We start from the raw sequence: 20801 nt of genomic DNA on the forward strand, positions 1-20801 counted from the left end.
TTTTCGGTGTAATGGCTTCCTGAAGCCAGACTGGGATAGAACAAAGTTGCACACACCCACAGATGTGAGAAATTACTTTAAAAATTAATTGTATTTAAAATTTTTAAAATTATTTAAAATTTAAAAATTTCTTATTTAAAATTTAAAGTTCATTGTATTTAAAAATTTATTGTTTTCCCAGAGAAGTACAGTATATGAGATAATGGTCCTGATAATGATTTCTAGGTTCCTGAGATTTCCAAACCTTCTTCATCCCCAGCATATTGAAGAACATTATGAGGCCTCAGAACCAGAGCAGAGTGTCCAAGTTCCTCTTCCAGGGGCTCCCTATCCAACCAGATCAGCAGAACATGTTCTTTGCCCTTTTCCTGAGCGTGTACCTGACTACAGTGCTTGGGAACCTGCTCATCATCTTGCTCATCAGGCTGGACTCTCGCCTCCACACCCCTATGTACTTCTTTCTCAGCCACTTGGCCTTCTCTGACATTTCTCTTTCATCTGTGACAGTTCCAAAGATGCTCATGAACATGCAGACTCAGCAACAGTCAATCCTCTATGTGGAGTGCATTTCTCAGATGTGTTTTTTCTTAGTTTTTGCTTGTCTTGACCACTTCCTTCTTGCAGTGATGGCATATGACAGGTATGTGGCCATCTGTCGGCCACTCCAATACACAATTGTTATGAGGCATGAGCTGTGTGTCTTATTAGTAGCAGTGTCCTGGTTCTTCTCTTGTGCACAAGCCCTGTTGCACACCTTCCTCTTGGTCCAACTTTCGTTCTGTGCTTACAGTAGCATCCCCCACTTTTTCTGTGACCTCACTGCACTCCTGAAGATGAGCTGCTCAGACGTTTCCCTCAATGAGCTAGTCATCTTCACTGAGGGAGGAATACTTTTCATCCTGCCTTTGAGCAGTATCTTGGGCTCATATATCCATATAGGGACCACCATCCTGAAGGTTCCATCCACCAAGAGATTATTTAAAGCCTTTTCTACTTGTGGCTCCCATCTCTTTGCGGTGTCTTTATACTATGTGACACTTGCAGCTGTTTACTTTTTCTCTTCATCATGGGGCTCCAACAACAAAGACATAATTGCTTCAGTCATGTATGCAGTAGTTACCCCCATGCTGAACCCCTTCATCTATAGCCTGCGGAACAGAGATATAAAACAGGCCCTAGAAATATTTGTCAACAGATTATCTTCTTTAAGTGACAATAACTAAGTCCTCTTAATGCAGTCATGAGGACAGTGAGATGTATCTCATAAATTATTGTGTGGTTGAAAACTCAATATAACTTTGGAAGTACATATATTTTGCTGTCATGCATTGTGTTGTTAAAATGTTAAATAGGTTAAGTTTGCTACTTGGATTGTTAAATATTCTTTAGTCCTAATTAATTTTTTCTGCTTATTAATCATCTCTTATAAGATGTGTACTAAATTTTATGCAAAATGCCACACAACTATAATTTTTTATCTTTTTCTCCTTGTAGATATGCTTGTTTTTGCTTATGTGTTTTTTATGCTATGTTATAGAAGACACACAGGTTTAACATCATGATCTGCTCCTGATGGACTGATTCTTTGTTGAGTGGTGTGCTAAAAGTGGGTTGCATTGGCTTCAAGCTGATTGTGCACATTTCTTCCCAACTCCACATTCAATGGCATCATGTTGGTAGATTGAAATCAGCCATAATGGGAAAAATGACACTATGGAAATTGGAAAATGCTACAAAGTAAGGCTTTGTAAAACACAGAAAGAGAAAGAGAGTCATTTTTACACATTTAACAGCACACCATCACATTTATAATTGGGATATATTCCATTTTACCTCTACAATGGCACCTGGATCAACATCTCATCTACTTATTCTTATATAAGTATAGATATACCACCTTTCTTTTGGTTAGTGTTTACATGGCATTTCCTTTTTTTTTTGATTGAGTTCATAACAGTTTACATCAATGTGAGATTTCAGTTGTACGTTATTTCTTCATTGTCACCACATAAGTGCTCCCCTTCACCCGCTGTGCCCACTCCCCAGTCCCTTCCCTTGCTACCACTGAACGTTTTTCTTTTCTATGTGTTTGTTCATATTTCATGTATGAGTGAAATCATCTGGTGTTTGTATTTCTCAGTTTGGCTTATTTCACTTAGCATAATTCCCTCCAGGTCCTTCCATGTTGTTGCAAACGGGATGATTTTGTCTTTTTTATGGCTGAGTAGTATTCTATTGTGTGTGTGTGTGTGTGTGTGTGTCTATATGCATATCTTATTTATTGAATCATCGGTTGACAGGCACTTGGATTGTTTACATGCCTTGGCTATTGTGAATAGTGCTGCAATGAACATAGGGGTGCCTATGTTACTTTGGACTGTTGATTTCAAGTTGTTTGGGTAGACATCCACTAGTGGGATAGCTGGGTCATATGTTAGTCCTATTTTTAGTTTTTTGAAGAATCTCCATACTGTTTTCCATAGTGGCTGCACCAGTCACATTCCCACCAGCAGTGTATGAGGGTTCCTTTTCTCCACACCCTCTTCAACATTTCTTATTTTTAGTCTTAGTGATTATAGCCATTTTAACAGGCATAAGGTGGTATCTTAGTGTAGTTTTGATTTGCATTTCCCTGATGATTAGTGATGTTGAACACCTTTTGATGTGTTTATTGGCCATCTGTATATCTTCTTTGGAAAAATGTTTCTTCATATCCTCTGCCCATTTTTTGATGGAGCTATTTGGGTTTTTACTGCTCAATTGTGTGAGTTCCTTATATATAATGGAGATTAACCCCTTGTCAGATATATGATTTTCAAATATTTTCTCCCAATTGGTGGGTAGTCTCTTTGTTTTGATCCTAGTTTCTTTTGAATTGCAGAAGCTCTTTAAACTAATGAACACCCACTTGTTTATTTTGTCTTTGATTTCCCTTGTCTGAGAGGACATGGTATTTGAACAGATCCTTTCTAGTTTGATGTCAAAGAGTGTACTACCTATATTATCTTCCAGGAGTTTTATGGTTTCAGGACTTATCTTTGAGTCTTTGATCCATTTTGAGTTTATTTTTGTGTATGGCGTGAGATAATGGTCTACTTTCATTCTTTTGCATGTGGCTATCCAGTTTTTCCAACACCATTTATTGAAGAGACTGTCTTTTCTCCATTGTATGTTCTGGGCAACTTTATCAAAGATTAGCTGTCTGTAGATGTGTGGTGTTATTGCTGGAGTTTCTGTTCTGTTCCACCGAGCTGTGTGCCTGTTTTTGTACCAGTACCATGCAGTTTAGATCACTATGGCTTTGTAATACATTTTGAAGTCAGGGATTCTGATGCCTCCAGCTTTGTTCTTTTTTCTCAGGATTGCTTTATTAATTTGACATATTTTGTTGCCTCATATGAATTTTTGGATTCTTTGTTCTATTTCATAAAGAATGTAATTGTTATTCTGATTGGGACTGTATTGAATCTGTAGATTGCTTTGGGTGGTAAGGACATTTTAACTATGTTTATTCTTCCCATCCACGTGCATGCAATCTCTTTCCATCTCTTTATGTCATTATCAATTTATTTCAGTAATGTCTTATAGTTTTCATTGTATAAGTCCTTCACCTCCTTGGTTAAATTTATTCCTAGGTACTTTATTCTTTTATTTGTGATTGTAAATGGAACTGTACTCTTGAGTTCTCTTTCTGTAAGTTGGTTATTAGAGTATAGAAAAGCAACTGATTTTTGTAAGTTGATTTTGCTCCCTGCAACTTTATTGTAGTTGTTAATTATTTCTAATAGTTTTCCAATGGATTCCTTGGGGTTTTCTATATATAAGATCATGTCATCTCAACCAGCAAGAGTTTCACTTCTTCCCTGCCTATTTGGATTCCTCTTATTCCTTTCTGTTGCCTAATTGCTCTGGATAAAATCTCCAGGACTGTATTGAATAAGAGTGGTGATAGTGGTCATCCCTGTCTTGTCCTTGTTCTCGAGGGATGGCATTCGATTTTTGCCCATTGAGTATGACATTGGCTGTGGGTTTGTCATATATGGCCTTTATTATGTTGAGGTAATTTCTTTCTATCCCCATTTTGTTAAGAGTTTTTATCATAAATGGCTGTTGGATCTTGTCAAGTGCTTTCTCTGCATCTATTGAGATGACCATGTGGTTTTTATTCCTCAATTTGTTGATGTGGTGCATCACATTGATTGCTTTGCAGATGTTGAACCATCCCTGTGTCCCTGGTATAAATCCCACTTGATCATGATGTATGATCCTTTTGATGTATTGCTGAATTTGGAGGGCCAAAATTTTGTTGAGGATTTTTGCATCTATTGTTCATCAGCGATATTGGCCTGTAGTTTTCCTGTTTTGTGCTGTCCTTGTTAGGCTTTGGTATCAGAGTTCTGTTGGCCTCGTAGAATGTGTTAGGAAGTGTTGCATCTTCCCTAATTTTTTGGAATAGCTTGAGAAGGATATGAATTAAATCCTCTCTGAAAGTTTGATAGAATTCTACAGGGAGGCCGTCTGGTTCTGGGCTTTTACTCTTTGGCATGCTTTTGATTATTGTTTCAATCTCTTTCCTTGTGATTGGTCTATTCAGATTATCTGTTTCTTCTTGCTTCAGCTTTGGCAGGTTGTAAGCATCTAAGAATTTATCCATTTCCTATAGATTATCCATTTCATTGACATATAATTTTTCATAGTATTCTCTTATAATCTGTTCTATTTCTGTGGTGTCTGGCATTATGTCCTCTTTAATTTATGATTTTGTTCATCTGAGGTTTCTCTCTTTTTTATTTCTAAGTCTGGCTACAGGTTTGTCAGTTTTATTTATCTTCTCAAAGTACAAGCTATTTGTTTCATTGATCCTTTCTACTGCCTTTTTTGTTTCAATAGCATTTATTTCTGCTCTGATTTTTATTATTTCTCTCCTTCTGCTGACTTTGAGCTTTGTTCCTCTTTTTCTAATTCAGTTAGGTGTAATTTGAGATTGCTTATTAGCAATTTTTCTTGTTTCTTAAGGTGAGCCTATATTGTGATAAATTTCCCTCAATACATTTTTTGCTGCATCTCATATAAGTTGGTATGATATGTTATCATTTTCATTAGCCTCCAGATATTTTTTCATTTCTCCTTTAATTTCATCAATGATCCATTGCTTGTTCAATAGCATGTTGTTCAGTCTCCACATCATTGTCCGTTTCTCAGCTTTTTTCTTGTAATTAATTTCTAGCTTTATAGCATTGTGATCGGAAAAGATGCTTGTTATTATTTCAATTTTCTTGAATTTATCAAAGCTTGCCTTGTTTCCTAACACATGGTCTATCCTTGAGAATATTCCATGCACATTTGAGAAGAAGTTGTATTCTGCTATTTTTGGATGGAGTGTTCTATATGTGTCTATTAAATCCAACAGGTTTAGCTTTTCATTTAATTCCACTGTTTCCTTGTCAATTTTCTGTGTGGATGATCAATCCCTTGATGTGAGTGGACTGTTGAAGTCCCTTAATATTATTGTGTTATTATTAATATCTTCTTTTAGGTTTGTTAATAGTTGCTTTATGAACTTTGGTGCTCCTGGGTTGGATATAAATATCCTGGGACGTAGATATTTATACGTCTCCTTGATGTCTTCTTGATGGAGTGTCCTTTTGATCATTCTATACTGTCCCTCTATGTCTCTCTTTACCTGGGTTATCTTGAAGTCTACTTTGTCTGATATGACTATTGCGACACCTACTTTCTTTTGTTTGCCATTAGCTTGAAGTTTCATCTTCCATGTCTTCACTCTGAGCCTGTGTTTTTCACTGGAGCTGAGATGTGTTTCCTAGAGGCAGTATATTATTGGGTCTTGTTCTTTAATCCATCTCCCCATTCCATCTTTTTATTGAAGAATTCAATCCATTTACGTGTAGGGTGATTATCGATATATGAAGGCTTAATGATGTCATTTTATTATTCGTTTTCCAGTTCTCCTGCATTTACTTTGTCTCTCGTCCTGTGTGTTTTGGTCTACCCATTGAATTATGTAGTTTTTTATGATGTGTTTCTTTGTTTTCTCCTTATTTATTATTTGTGTCTCTGTCCTGCTTTTCTGTTTAGTGGTTACCATGAGGATTGTATTCAGAATCTAGTGTATAACATAGTCCAATTTCTGATGGCCTCTTATTACCTTAGTCTAAACTGATTCAGTGTCTTTCCTCCTCCCTTCCAAAGTTGTTTTTCTCATATCTTATTCCATCTTGTGTTGTGATTTTGTGGTTAAAATGACAAGATTATCTTTCCTTTTGGGGTTTCCCTTCCCTTTATCTTTCTTTTCTTTTTTTTTTTTTTTTTGAGGAAGATTAGCCCTGAGCTAACTACTGCCAATCCTCTTCTTTTTGGTGAGGAAGACTGGCCCTGAGCTAACATTCATGCCCATCTTCCTCTACTTTATATGTGGGACGCCTACCATGGCATGGCTTTTGCCAAGCAGTGCCATGTCCACACCCAGGACTGAACTGGCAAACCCCAGGCCGCTGAGAAGTGGAATGTGTGAACTTAACCACTGCGCCACTGGGCTGGCCCCTATCTTTAATGCTATACTTGAGTATTTGCTCTCCTATCCTGATTCTGTCTATCAATTTATCTCCTTACTCTGTGCTTTGTAACCCCTTTCTCCCTTTTTGTTTCAAGTATAAGGGCCTTCTTGAGGATTTCTTTGGGGGCAGGGGGCGTCTGGTGGCTACGAACTCCCTTAGCTTTTGTTTGTCTGGGAAAGTTTTTCTTTCTCCCTCGTATCTGAAGGATATTTCTGCTGGATAGAGTATTCTTGGCTGAAAATTTTTGTCTTTCAAAGATTTGAATATGTCATTTCACGTTCTTCTAGCTTGTAAGGATTCTGCAGAGAAATCTGCTCAAAGCCTGATAGGAGTTCCTTTGTAGGTTATTTTCTTCTGCCTTACTTCACTTAGTATTCTTTCTTTGTCACTCATTTTTGCCCAGTTTACTACTATATCTTTTGCAGTAGGTCTTTTCATATTGACATATCTAGGAGATCTGGAAGCTTCTTCTACACGAATTTCCACCTCTTTCCCTAGTTTTGGTAAGTTCTCTGCTATTACTTCTTTGAGCATGCTTTCTGCTCCATTCTCCTTCTCTTCTCCTTCTTGAATACCTATAATTCTCATGTTGCATTTCCTAACTGAGTCAGATATTTCTCAGAGCCTTACTTCATTTCTTTTTAGTCTTAGTTCTCTATCCTCCTCTGTCTGGAGCATTTCATCATGTCTATCTTCAATTATGCTGATATGCTACTTTATGATGTCTGCTCAAGCATTCAGAGAGTCCATAATTTATTTTATCTCTTCCATTGTGTCTTTCATCTCTATTATTTCTGATTGATTCTTCTTTATAGTTTCAATCTCTTTTGTGAAGTAGCTCCTGAACTTGTTGAATTGTTTCTCTACATTGTCCTTTACCTCATTGAGTTTTTTGATGATAGCTATTTTAAGTTCATTGTCATTTAGATTACATATTTTTGTGACCTCAGGACTGAATTCTGGGTATTTGCCATTTTCTCTCTGGTCTGGAGATTTGATACAATGATTAATATTAATAGAGGGGCTGGCTCTGTTCTTATGCATCCTGATATTATTTGATTTCAATTACCACCTATCGCCACTGTGTAGGGGTCGAGAGCCAGGTATGCTGAGCCCTCTGCCTTCAGCCAAGATCCCAGGCACTGGAGTGGGTGTGGGGTAGGTAGGGGGATAGGTGCTATCTCCTGCGTGCTCTTGGGGCTTCTCACTCTGCTCTCATTTTCTGCTGTCTTGGAGTGTTGGCTTGGTGAGGTTACCCCCTGTGAAAGCTCTCACTCTAGTCTTCCCTGTAGGCTATATGGTCCCTCAGGGCACCTTGATGTTACCACAAATGAACATCTCCTCTCCTGCTCCTTCCAATTTGAAGGCCTCCCACTGTCATGGATCACAGCCTTTAGGGGAGGGAGCGAAGTATTCCCTTACCCTGTTCCAGCTCCTCTGATGGGGGCGTCAGCCTCTCTGCCCTCCATGGTATGCCTGCGTGTGTCTCTCCAACATTTTTGTGTTGTGTTAGGGTGTCCTCTGTTGGAATGTCCCTTTTTATTGTGTGTTGGACAGGAGAGAATCCCAGGCAAGTTCACTCTGCCATGGTGCTGACATCACTCTACACGGCATTTCTTTTCCCTCACTTTATTTCAAACTTTTCTGTGTCCTTACATCTGTGAGGTGTCTGTTGTTAACAGTGCAAAGTTGGATTTTGCAATTTTTATGCAGATCGACAATCATTACATTTCTGGAGAATTTGATTTATTTACATCTAATGTAATCATAATATATTTTAACTTGTATTTTTCATATAACTATGTGCTTCTTGTTTGAGGCATGTTTTTCTTATTTATTTTATTTCTACCTTGTATTAAATAAATATATTTTGTTATTCTGTTCTCCCTCTGTTAACTTAATCATACATTATTATTATTTTATAATTCTTTTCTGTGCCCTGTGTAGAGACTACTTCTAACCTTCTTTTGAATTTTTTATTGTAGTATAATATAAAAAAATGGAGTTTATGATTTTAATCATTTGAGCTATACAATTCAGTGGCATTTAGTACATTCATCACAACTACTTCACCCTACGACCACAAAGGGAAACTCTATGAAACATCAATGCAGTTGAGTGCTTTGCAGCTGTGAAAAAATGATGAGAAAGATATATATGAATCAATATGGAGGAATTTCCAGGTTATTTTGATCAATGAAAAAAATAATGTATAAGAGAGCATCTATAGCATGCTATTTTTTGTGTAAAAATGAAGAGGAAGTACTTTATACATCTCTCTGCCCATTTGAGCAAAAAGAAACATAAGGAGAATAAATCAGAAACTAATGAGATTGCTTACCTACAGTAAGTGGGTAGGAATGGGGTAGAAATATGGGAAGATGACTGTATTTATTTGTATAGTTTTAACTATCTATATTTTACCTACTAATAAATAAATAAAAGAATGTGAGGAATAAAGCAAAATAGAATAAAGGAAAACAAATAAACTTAACTATCTTGCAATTTAATCTCATAATTAGACTATAGAGGAAAATAAGATAACTAACCTAGTAATTCTTGAAGAATCTGAAATTACTTAACCTGTGTTCAAAGACTCAGCAAATAAGTAACGATGCTCTAACAACAGTGCCTCACCTGGGAGTCTTAAATTACTTTAAGGCAGAAGCAACTGATACCAGTTAGCTCAGGCTCATCTACTATTTTCCCTGTAGTGAAATATTATGATCTGGCTTTGGGTTGGTGTAGTATCCTCTATTCTCATCAAGATCTACACTAATAGAGGGCTGGGACTTTTCCTTTCTGTTCACTGCTATATTCTCACTCCTTAATAGAATTCCTGGTATAGATTCAATGTTCATAAAATAATGGTTGAATGAAACAGTGAATGCCCTCTTGTTTCTGTGCAATGGATCTTACTGACTGCTTTTGGGTTGATGTTTTCCTAGACCCCGACTGGGATAGAAAGAAGATGTATGCATCCACAGGTGTGAGAATTTAATAGGAGTGTGGTTAAAAATTCATTGCTTTCCCAGAGAATTATGTTATGAGATGTAATGATTCTGATCGTCCTTTCTAAGTTCCTGAGATTTGCAAACTTTCTTCATCCCTAGCTTATAGTGGTGTGAGACATAAGAACCACAACAGCATGTCTGTGTTCCTCCTCCTGGGGCAGCAGGGCATATTCTTCACTCTCATCCTGGGAATGTACCTGACCATGGTGCTGGGGAACCTACTCATCATCTTGCTTATCAGGCTGGGCTCTTGCACCTGCAACCCCATGTACTTCTTCCTCAGTCACTTGGCCCTCCCTGATGTCTCCCTTTCATGTCAATTTTCCTAAGATGCTGATAAACATGGGTAGTCAGGATCAATCCATCCTCTATGCTTTGAGCATTTCAGAAATGTATTTATTCCTTCATTTTAATTTTATTGACAACTTTCTTCTCACAGTGATGGCAGATGACAGGTATGTGGCCATCTGTCACCCTATCCCTTACACCATCGTGAGAGATGAGCATTGTATCATGTTAGTTGCTGGGTCCTGGATCTCCTCTGTGGCCATGCTCTGTTGCATCCCCTCCTCATGAATCAGTTGTCCTTCTGTGCAGGGACTATCATCTTCTACTTCTTTTGTGAACTTGATGTTGTGCTCAAGTCCTCCTGCTCAGACACCTCCTACAATATGCTCTTCATCCTCACTGAGGAAGGACTGATTTTCATTCTGTCATTGAGTGTTATCTTGGGCTCATATATCCACATGGCAGTTATCATCCTGCAGGTCCTGACTACCAAGAGAATCTGCAAAGCCTCATCTACCTGTGGCTCCCACCTCTTTGTAGTGTTTTTATACGATGGGACAATTGCAGGTGTTTACTTATTCTCCTCATCAGGTAACTCCAAAGTCAAGGACATAATTGCTTCTATGAAGTACATTGTTGTCACTCCCATGCTAAACCATTCATCCACAGCCTGAGGAATAAGGATATGAAGCATGCTCTGTTGAAAATATTCAAGACCATGGACACCTCTTGGTGTTGTTAATTCAATCTCACTGTCGTGGGCATCCATGGTGGCTGTAAAATGTATCTCCCTCAATAGTTTTAACTTTGCCTGCTCTTACTGATAACACTTTAACTCCTAGTCTTTCCTCTCTTGGTCTCATTTTGTGTTTCCTCACATCTTTGTGTTCACCTGATTGTTCTTTTTTCCCTACCTGCCCTCTGAATTCTGTGTGTTAATGCTCTGAAGTGAAATGCAAGCTCTCCTATACACTGATGATGTCCACTGAAACCTAGTGAGACTTTAGAATCCAATTCCCTGGACTCTAAGAAGTTGTTTTAATCTCCATTTTTTCTTTATAACCCTATCTATCTACTGCTGATACTAACACATATTTATATGAACTTTCATATTACCTCTAAACTTCATTTACTTCATGTATGAGAAATTCAGAAGTTGCAAAACTGCTATATCTACACAAGAGATGATTATCACAACTGGCATCCATTAAGCATTTATTACTCCTCAGAACAATCCACCTATAAGGGTGTTCATATTTTTCATATTTACAGAGAATCAAACTAAATCCCAGGGATATCTATAAGTAGCTGCCCCAAGACCTAACCTCAGACATGCATGGTTTAAAAAAATCATGTTTTTATCCATATGATTTTATTGTCGTCATCCTGATTTCAAATAGAATTGGCCAGTTTGACTATTCTATATATATAAACAATACAGTATGTCCTTTTTTGTATTTCCATTTTGTTTTTTTCTGTGTAGTTATGGTTAACTCATTCTCATAGCTTTATAGTTTTCAATTGTATCTATGTTCTTTAATATACTCATACCTTCTAGTTTGGATTGATTCTTGCTGGTTCCAAATTTGGGGCTTGTGTATATACCTAGCAGTGGAATTTTTTAATGAAAATTTATGCATATTTCAATTAATTAATAGGTAATTTTTAAAGTTAGACAAAGTGTTTGTACAAGTTTACACTCCTCCCTGTAATATATAAAAAGGCGTGCTCCACTTTCTCACCAACACTTACGCTGTACATCTTTTCCGCTGTACACATTCTTAATGATTTGTAGAAGTAGTATATCAGTGCATTAATTTGCATTTGTCTGATAACTGGTGTCGTTTTTCTCCTTTGTCTATTCTTATTGATCAGTTGGGTATTCTCTCTTGAGTAAATGCTCTGTTCCTAGTCAATTGCTGATGTTTTATTTAGTGGTCTGGGTTTTTTTTTTTATTGGTTTCTCAGAGTTCTTTATGTATCCTGGATATAAGCCTTTTGCTGGATATATGTATTGAGAATTTATTCTTTCGTTATGTGGCTTGTTTTTTCACAATCTTAATGAATCTTTTGATGAACAATGTTTATATATCTTTACTTAGTCATATGTATATTTTTGTTTCCTATGTGACTAACTCTGTGCCCTTTTCAAGAAATTTTTGTCTACCAAAATATCTTGAAGATATTCCCCTAAATTTTTACCTTAATGAATTCTTATTTTGCCTCTAATATTTGTATATAAAGTCCTTCTGGGTTCACTTTTGGTGTGTGTTTCAAGATATGGGCACAAATTAATTTTCCTCCATATGGATATTCAATAGATATAAAATTGATTAAACCATTGACCCTTTCTCTAATCCACTTCAGTGTCGTCTTTGTAATATATCAAATGACCAAATATAAGTCATTAATATCTTGGCTACTATTTACTCTTGCATTTCCATTTGAATTTTAGATTCGGCTTGAAAAAACCAAAGTGAAACTATTGATATTTTATTTGGGATGGTATTAAAAACATAAAACAGCTTAGAGAAAACTGACATTTTAAAAATATTTAATCTCCAATCTGGTAATAGGCTATATATCTTCAGTTATCTAGATATTCTTATTTTCTTTCCACACATTTTGTAGTTTTATGAGGACCTACACATCTTTTGTCCAACCTTCCCTTAGGTTTTTCATATTTGTGTGCAATTTAAAAACATTGTAATAATTTATGTTTCATATTCACTTTTTCCTACTTTATAGAAATATAGTTGACTTTCTATATCAAAGTCAATATATGTTTGCTAAATTTGCTTGTTTTTTCTTATAATTTTCTATATATTGTTTTGGATATTTTAGGTAAATCATAATATTATTAGTGAATAATAAAAATTGAGTTTTACCCTCTTAATGCTTGGATTCTTTATTTCTCTTTATTCAATTAATATACTGCTTAAGATTTCTGATACAGTCTTTTATTTTTGCAACTTTATACAATAACATTTACCTCAATGATTTTTAGTGATTTCCTGATTTGTAACCCAAAGGAACCAATAAGTTCCCAGAAACATACAGTGTACTAATACTGAATGATGAAGAGATAGAAACCTTGAAGAGACTGATAACAAATAAGGACGTTTAATTAGTGATCATAAACCTTCCAATAAAGAAAAGCCCAGGACCAAATGGTTTCACTGGTGAATTCTACCAAATATATCAAGAAGAATTAACACTGATTCTTTTTAAATTCTTCCAAGAACTCAATAAGGGAGAACACTTCCAAACTCGTTTTGGAAGAACAGAAATAGCCTGATAACAAAGCCAGTCAGACGCTATGTTAAAAGAAAACTGAAGGCCGATATTCTCAAGAACATAGATGTAAAAATGTTCAACAAAATACTAGCAAACCAAATTCAACAGCACGTTAAAAGGATCATACACCATGATCAAGTGCGATTTACTGCTGGGATGCAAATATTGTTTAATATATGCAAATAAATTAATGTGATTCAATATATTAACATAATGAAGAGTAAAAACCACATGATCATCTCAATAGTTGAAGAATCAGCTTTTGACAAAATTCAACAACTTTTCACGATAAAAATTCTCAAAAGCTAGATATAGAAGGAAATTACTTCAACATAATGAAAGTTATATGTGAAGATCCCACAACTAATGTCATACTTAACAGGGGAAATCTAACAGATTTTCCTGTAAGATAAGTTACAAAACAAGGTTTCCCACTCTTGCCACTTCTGTTCAACACAGTACTAGAAGTTGTAACCACAGCAATTAGGCAAGAAAAGAAATAAAAGGCATCCACATTGGAAGGGAAGATGTAAAATTGTGTCTGTTTTCAGATGACATGATCTTATATACAGAAAATTCTAAAGATTCCACCAAAAGATGGTTAGAACTAATAAAAAAATTCAATAAAGGTGTAGGATATAAAATCAATGTAGAAAAATCAGTTGCATATCTTTACATGGAAAACAAACTATCTGAAAGAGAAATTAAGAAAAGAATCATTTACAATAGCATTAAAAACAATAAAATACTTAGGAATAAACTTAACCAAGGAGGTGAAGGACTTGTACATTGAGGACTACAAAACATTGATGAAAGAAGTTAATGACACAAATGAATAGAAAAATATCCATGCTCGTGGATTGGAAGAATTAATATTATTAAAATGTCCATAAGTTCCAAAATGATTTACAGATTCAATGCAATTCCCATCAAAATCTGAATGGCATTGTCCACAAAAATTGAAAGGAACTCCTAAAATTCACAGAGACACAAAAGATCCACAATAGCCAAATCAATCTCAAGAAAAAAAGAACAAAGTTAGAGGCTTCAGGATTTGTGATGTCAAAATATATTGCAAAGCCACTCTAATCAAAACAATGTGGTACTAGCATAAAGACAGACATATACTCCAATGGAACAGAACAAAGAACCCAGAATTAAACACACATATATATGGTGAACTACTATTTGCCAAGGATGCCAAGAATATACAATGGTGAAAGGATAGTCTCTTCAACAAATAGTGTTGGGAAAACTGGATATACACATTCAAAATCTCACAGTAGCCCAGACATGGAAAAAACCTAAGTGTTCATCAATGAACAAATGGATAAAGAAGATGTGGTATATATATCTAAAAAGAAATATTATTCAGCCATAAAAACAAAGCAAATCCTTCCATTCCAACAACATGGATGAGTCTAGAAGACTTTTTGAGAAGTGAAATATGCCAAACAGAGAAAGACAAATATTGTATGGTATTATTTATAACTGGAATCTAGGGGACGGCCCCGTGGCTGAGTGGTTAAGTTTGTGTGCTCTGCTTTGGCGGCCCAGGGTTTTCCTGGTTTGAATCGCAGGCTCAGATGTGGCCCTGCTCATCAAGCCATGCTCAGGCAGCATCCCATATGTCACAACTAGAAGGGCCCACAACCAAAAATACACAACTATGTACCAGGGGGCTTTGGGAGAAAAAGGAAAAAGAATAAAAAATATAATTGGAATCTAAAAAAATTGTGAAATTCATTGAAACAGGGTATAATTGTGCTTGTCAGGGGCTAGAGGTGGAGGAGATGGGGAGATTTTGGTCAAAAAGTACAAACTTTCACTTATAACATGAATATATTCTGGGGATCTAATATACAGCATGTTATCTATAGTTAATAATATTGAATTCAATACTTGAAAATTTCTAAGAGTAGATCTAAAGTGTTCTCACCGCACGCACACACACAAAGCTATGGAGGTGAAGGATGTGTTAATTAATTTAAAGAAGAGCAAAGAGACAGAAATTTCACTTTTTGATTTAAGTTTACTGTAAAGATACAGTAATCAAGAAAGTGCAGCACTGGAATAATGAAAGACATACAGACCAACGCAACAGAATTGAAGGTCCCGAAATAAATCTCCTATGGAATAAACGTTGCATTTGCGGTCAACTGGTTTTTGACACAGGTGTGAAGGCAATTCAATGGGGAAGGGATGATCTTTTCAATGATGCTGGGAAATTGAATATTCCCTTGAAAAATCTTAAACTTAGACCCTTATGACATATCATACACAACAGTTAAATCAAAATGGATCATAGACCTAAATATGAGATAAAAATATAAAACTTTTAGGAAAAAAGCAGGAGAAAAATCTATGTTTCTTTGGGTTAGGCAAAGATTGATTATATGATCCATAGAAGAAAAAAAATTATACATTGGACATCATCAAAATTCAAAACTTTTGCTCTGAGAGAGACATTAAAAAAATGAAAATTTAGCCAAGATTAAGAGAAAATATTTGAAAATTATATACTTGATAAGGGTCTAGTATCCAGAATAGATAGAGAACACCATACACAAAAATCACACGCTTTACCTCATTGATGTCAAGACAGAAAAACGAGCAAGTGTACTCACATTGAGACATGGCTATCAGAGAACAGGTTGTGCCTGAATAGGGTTCTCATGACTTCCACACTCTACCAGGTACCAGACAGTTTAGGTCACCTCCTCCTCAAACTTGCTCTCATCCTTGCCAGTGGTGTCCTAGTACTGTTAGTACTTGAACACCAGATCATTCATGTTGCTCTCAGCATCGGTGAATTCCCTCTCGTCGATGTCATCACTCGTGTACCAGTGCAGGAAGGCTGTGCACAGGAACACGGCCATGAACTGCTCCAATACGCACTTGAACAACTCCTGCATGACCTACTGTTGTCAATGAAGGTGGTGGACATTTTCAGCCCCTGGGGCAGGATGTCACAGACAGCTATTTTCACATTGTTGGGGACACACTTTCATTCTTTTGCATGTGGATATCCAGTTCCCAAACACCCTTTGTACGTTCATGGCTTCCTTGTCAAAGATTAGTTGATGGTATATGCACGGGTTTATTTGTGGGCTTTGTATTCTGTTTCATTGTCTACATATCTGTTTTCACACCAGCAACATACTGTGTTGATTACTATAGGTTTGTAGTATACTTCCAGCTTTGTTCATTTGATGCCTCCAGTTTTGTTTATTTTTCTCAAAATCACTTTGGTTTCTGTGGGTCTTTTGTGGTTCTTTATGAATGGTGGCAGTGGAATGTGTGTTCTAATGCAGATCAGGGTCAGTGGTGTGGGAATCTATAAGGGCTGGTACTACCCTATCTGAGCCTTTCTGTGATGTATATAGAGGCAGATTCCATTGCTGTGTTCTTCACAGGTCACGAGTGTTCATGCCCTCTCCTCATGACGCAGAAGAGAGACCAACATGTCACTGACATTAGGGACACTGTCTTCTGGGTCTCCTGTGGCTCAGGTCCTTTGGCTCCTGCAGAGGATCCATCTTAAGAGAAGGCAAGAAATTGGGCAATTAGCTCTGTTGGGTTATTCTCTAACCAGAATCTTGGGGTTGTGTTCCCCTGGGTCTTATTCCTGTTCATAAATGAAGATCTTCCTGCTCATTGTTCTAATGCTTGTAAATAGGCATAGAAGGTGCTAAAGATCCCTAGGCCATGAGGCATAAGAGATGAGTGTTCAGGTAGCAGCCTGGACCAGCAAGAATTGGCATTAATCAGAACAAGGTGAGGAATGGTCACTTGGCCCACATATGTGCGTTTCTGTGAGGACTAGGAGAGAGAGGGAGAAAATGTGGGTTTATATTACTTGTATAACCATATGTTTTTAGTGGGTAACTGACTTACACACTGACCCATATGATGCTACTAGCCACACGTGGCTGTGAAATTAAAATTAACTAAAATTAAAATTTGGTTCCTTGGTTGCACTAGCTATATTTAAATTCCTCAGTATTCAATGAGGCTAATGTTGCTGTATTGGACAATGCTGATAGAGAACATTTCCATCATTTCAGAAAGTCTTATTGTATAGTGCAGATAACAGACTATGGGGAGCTAGAAATCTCTTGCCAATGCAGGTGTGTGTGTGCTTGTATTAGTGTGTTTGTGTTGCTTCTTTTTATGTCATTTGTGTGTTGTGTTTGACTACATGTGATTCTTAGTATGTATAATGGAGTTTGTGTGTGTGTGTAGTTTGTGAATTTTCTGGGTGACCGGATGTGGCATTTGCCTGTTTTTTTTTGGTAATCTATCAACATTAGTTTATTAATTGTGACAAAGGTACTACACTGGTGTAAAATGTTAATTATAGGGGAAATTGGGTGACAAGTGCATGGGAACTCTATAATCCTTGCAAGCTATTGTAAACCTAATATTATTCCAAAATAAAATAGCTTATTTTAAAAATACTTCATTAGCATTGAGAAAGCGATTAACTCTAATGAATCTGTAACAAGTACTTTTGCAAGCCATGTGTCTTACAATTAATTGCTTTCAGCTAAATCAAAGGAAATCCTTAAATTGTCCCACTGGTAGATTTTTTTATAGCTATAATTTTTTTTATTTTTTATTGTGGTAACATTGGTTTATAACAATATATAAATTTCAAGTGCACATCATTATATTTTAATTTCTGTGTAGATTGCATGATGTTCACTACTCAGAGACTAACTATAATCCATCACCACACACATGTGCCTAATCATCCCTTTTAACCCCCTCCCTTCTGTCTTCCCCTCATTTTTTTTAAATATCTTTTTTGAGGCACAGTTTATAAACAAAAAATGTACATATTTAATGTATATAATTTGATGAATTTGAACATGTGCATGCATCCATGAAATCATCATCACAATCAAATTAACGGACATATCCATCACCTCCAAAATTTTGAGTGTCTTTTTTTGTGTGTATGTGGTGAGAAAACTTAACATGAGATTTATCCTTTCAATAGATGCTTAAATGTTCAAATAGTATTATTCACTATAGGCAATGTGCTCCAGAGCAGGTCTGTAGAACTAGTTCATCTTGCATAATGGAAACTTTATATCAATTTAATAACAACTCTATATTTTCTCCTTCCCTTAACCTTTGGCAATAACCAATTATTCTCTGCTTCTATGAGTTTGACCATTTTGGATACCTCATAAAAGTGAAATCATGCAATATTTGTCCCCCTGTGACTGGCTTATGTCACTTATCATTATGTCCTCCAGGTTCAATCATATTGTTACAAAAGGCAGGATTTCCTTCTTTTTGAATGGTAAATAATATTTCATTGTGTGTATATATACCACATTATTTTTATCCATTCATCTGTTCATTGACATTTGGGATGTTTCCATAACTTAATTCTCGTGAATAGTACTGCAGTGAACATGGGAGTGCAGATGTCTCTTCGAGATCCTGATTTCAATTCTTTCTGGTATACACCCAGAAGCAGGATTGCTGGATCATGTGGTAGTTCTATTTGTAATGTTCTGGAGAAACCCCATACTGTTTTCCACAGTGAGTGCACCATTTTACATCCCCACCAACAGTGTAGAAGTATCCTGTTTATGTGCTTTTTAAGTTGTTTGTGACAAAGCGTTTCATTTTAAAGTTGTATGTAAGTTGGTAGGAATCCATGCAAACCTCTCCACTTTCTACCAGGATGAGTATAGGTCAGAGAGACCAAAAAGCAGTACCTTGGGTTTGTTCCTTTCTATGTCACTGTATGTCACTCTGTGTGTCTTGTTTTTTGTGCAACACACTCACATTCTAATTCTTTTCACCTTTAATGGATGTAGAGCAGGGGGTTAAGTGAGTGACATACCAATATGTGTATGAATTTGACCTGATGAAACAGCCTCACTGCTTAACTCTTCTCTTGTCTCAGTTCTGGGCATAAACAAGCAGCTCTAAGCAGAGTCCTCTTTATGCCGAGCTGAAGGCAATTTGTCCTTGTGCTTTGAAGGCTACTGAACTTCACTTGGGCCCCAAATTTTCTTCATTGACTTTCAATGATTTCTACATTTACACTTTGGGAAAGATGATTTAGTCAATTTTTGAACCTTGTCTAGTTAATCCAGTGACTGTGAATTCTGATATAACCCCTTGGTCCTTCAGAATCTGTAATATTTCAGTTCTCTGGCCACATCATTGGACAGATTCGCATTTAACTCACTTTGTATGTATGCTCAGAACTCAGGCATATTGAAGCATTGGAGGTTGAGGGGAAGGGAGAGACAATGGCAGATATGAAATAAGCTATTTATTGGCAAATTTATTAAAATGTTGGGATTAAGTGTTGTGGATGTACTAATCTTCAGGAGCCATGGTCTGGGCCCTTGCTCTTTCCCTGATGTGGGAGAGAGACCACAGAAGTAAACACAAATTTTCAGGAAGCTCCTTCGTCTTGTTTGATGGCCTGCTCATACCTGTGTCATCTTTAATTCCTGATGTGTGATCTTGGTCACTCATGCTGCTAAAATAATGAGTTTATTTTATTTTATGTTTATTTTTTGGGAATTCACCTTTTGACTGCTATTTTTACTCAACAATGTATTAACTCTTGTCGATACATTTTTTTTAAGTTAAAAAATTTTATTATGGTAAAATATATGTAATACAAAATTTACCATTCCAACAATTTGCAAGTTTATAATTCCATGGCATTAAGTACATTCACGTTGCTGTACAACCATCACCAACATCTACCTCCAGAACTATTTTATATTCCTAAACTGAAGTTGTACCCATTGAATGATAACTCCTCATTTTCCTTCCCCCCAGCCTATAACAACCACCATTCTACTTTTTTTCCCCCAAGGAAGATTAACCCTGAGCTAACATCAGCCACCAATCCTCCTCTTTTTGCTGAGGAAGATTGTCATTGAGCTAACATCTGTGCCTATCTTCCTCTATTTTATATGTGGGATACCTGCCACAGCACAGCTTGATAAACAATGTGTAGGTTCATGCCCTGGATCTGGGCTGGTGAACCCCAGGCCACCAAAGCAGAACCTGCAAACTTAACTGCTGCATCACTGGGCAGGCCAAATTCCCATTCTACATTTTGCCTCTATGAATTTGACTATTCTGGGAATCTCATATAAGTGGAATCATATAGGATTTATGGGTTTTTTGACTGGCTAATTTTATTCAGCATTTTAACCTGGAGGTTCATCCATATTGTAGCATTTTTCAGGATTTCCTTTCCAAGGCTATCTAATATTCCTTTGTATATATATCCCACTTTTTGTTTACCTATACATTTGTCAACAGATTTGGGTTGTTTACATCTTTTGGCTATTGTGAATAATACTGCCTTAAGCATGTGTGCGCAGCTACAGGTTTGAGACTCTACTTTCAATCTTTTTTGGGTATATACCCCAAAGTGGAATTGCTGGATCATATGGTAAATCTATGGTTAATTTTTTGAGGAACTGCCATAATGTTTTTCACAGTGGTTGCACCATTTTAAATTCCTACCAGCAATGCACACGGGTTCCATTTTTTCCGCATCCTTACCAACACTTGTTATTGTCTTTCTTTTTTCTTTTGATAATAGCCATTCTAATGGTGTGAAGTGAGT

General features: G+C 36.4%; 1 pseudogene; it reads left to right on the plus strand.

The window, feature by feature from the left end:
* Positions 1–205: 205 nt before the first annotated feature.
* LOC124248823 (olfactory receptor 1J4-like) lies at positions 206–1223 on the plus strand (annotated as a pseudogene).
* The last annotated feature ends 19578 nt before the right edge of the window (positions 1224–20801 follow it).

Source organism: Equus quagga, chromosome 1, assembly GCF_021613505.1.
Source record: "Equus quagga isolate Etosha38 chromosome 1, UCLA_HA_Equagga_1.0, whole genome shotgun sequence".
In the NCBI taxonomy this organism is placed as follows: Eukaryota; Metazoa; Chordata; class Mammalia; order Perissodactyla; family Equidae; genus Equus; species Equus quagga.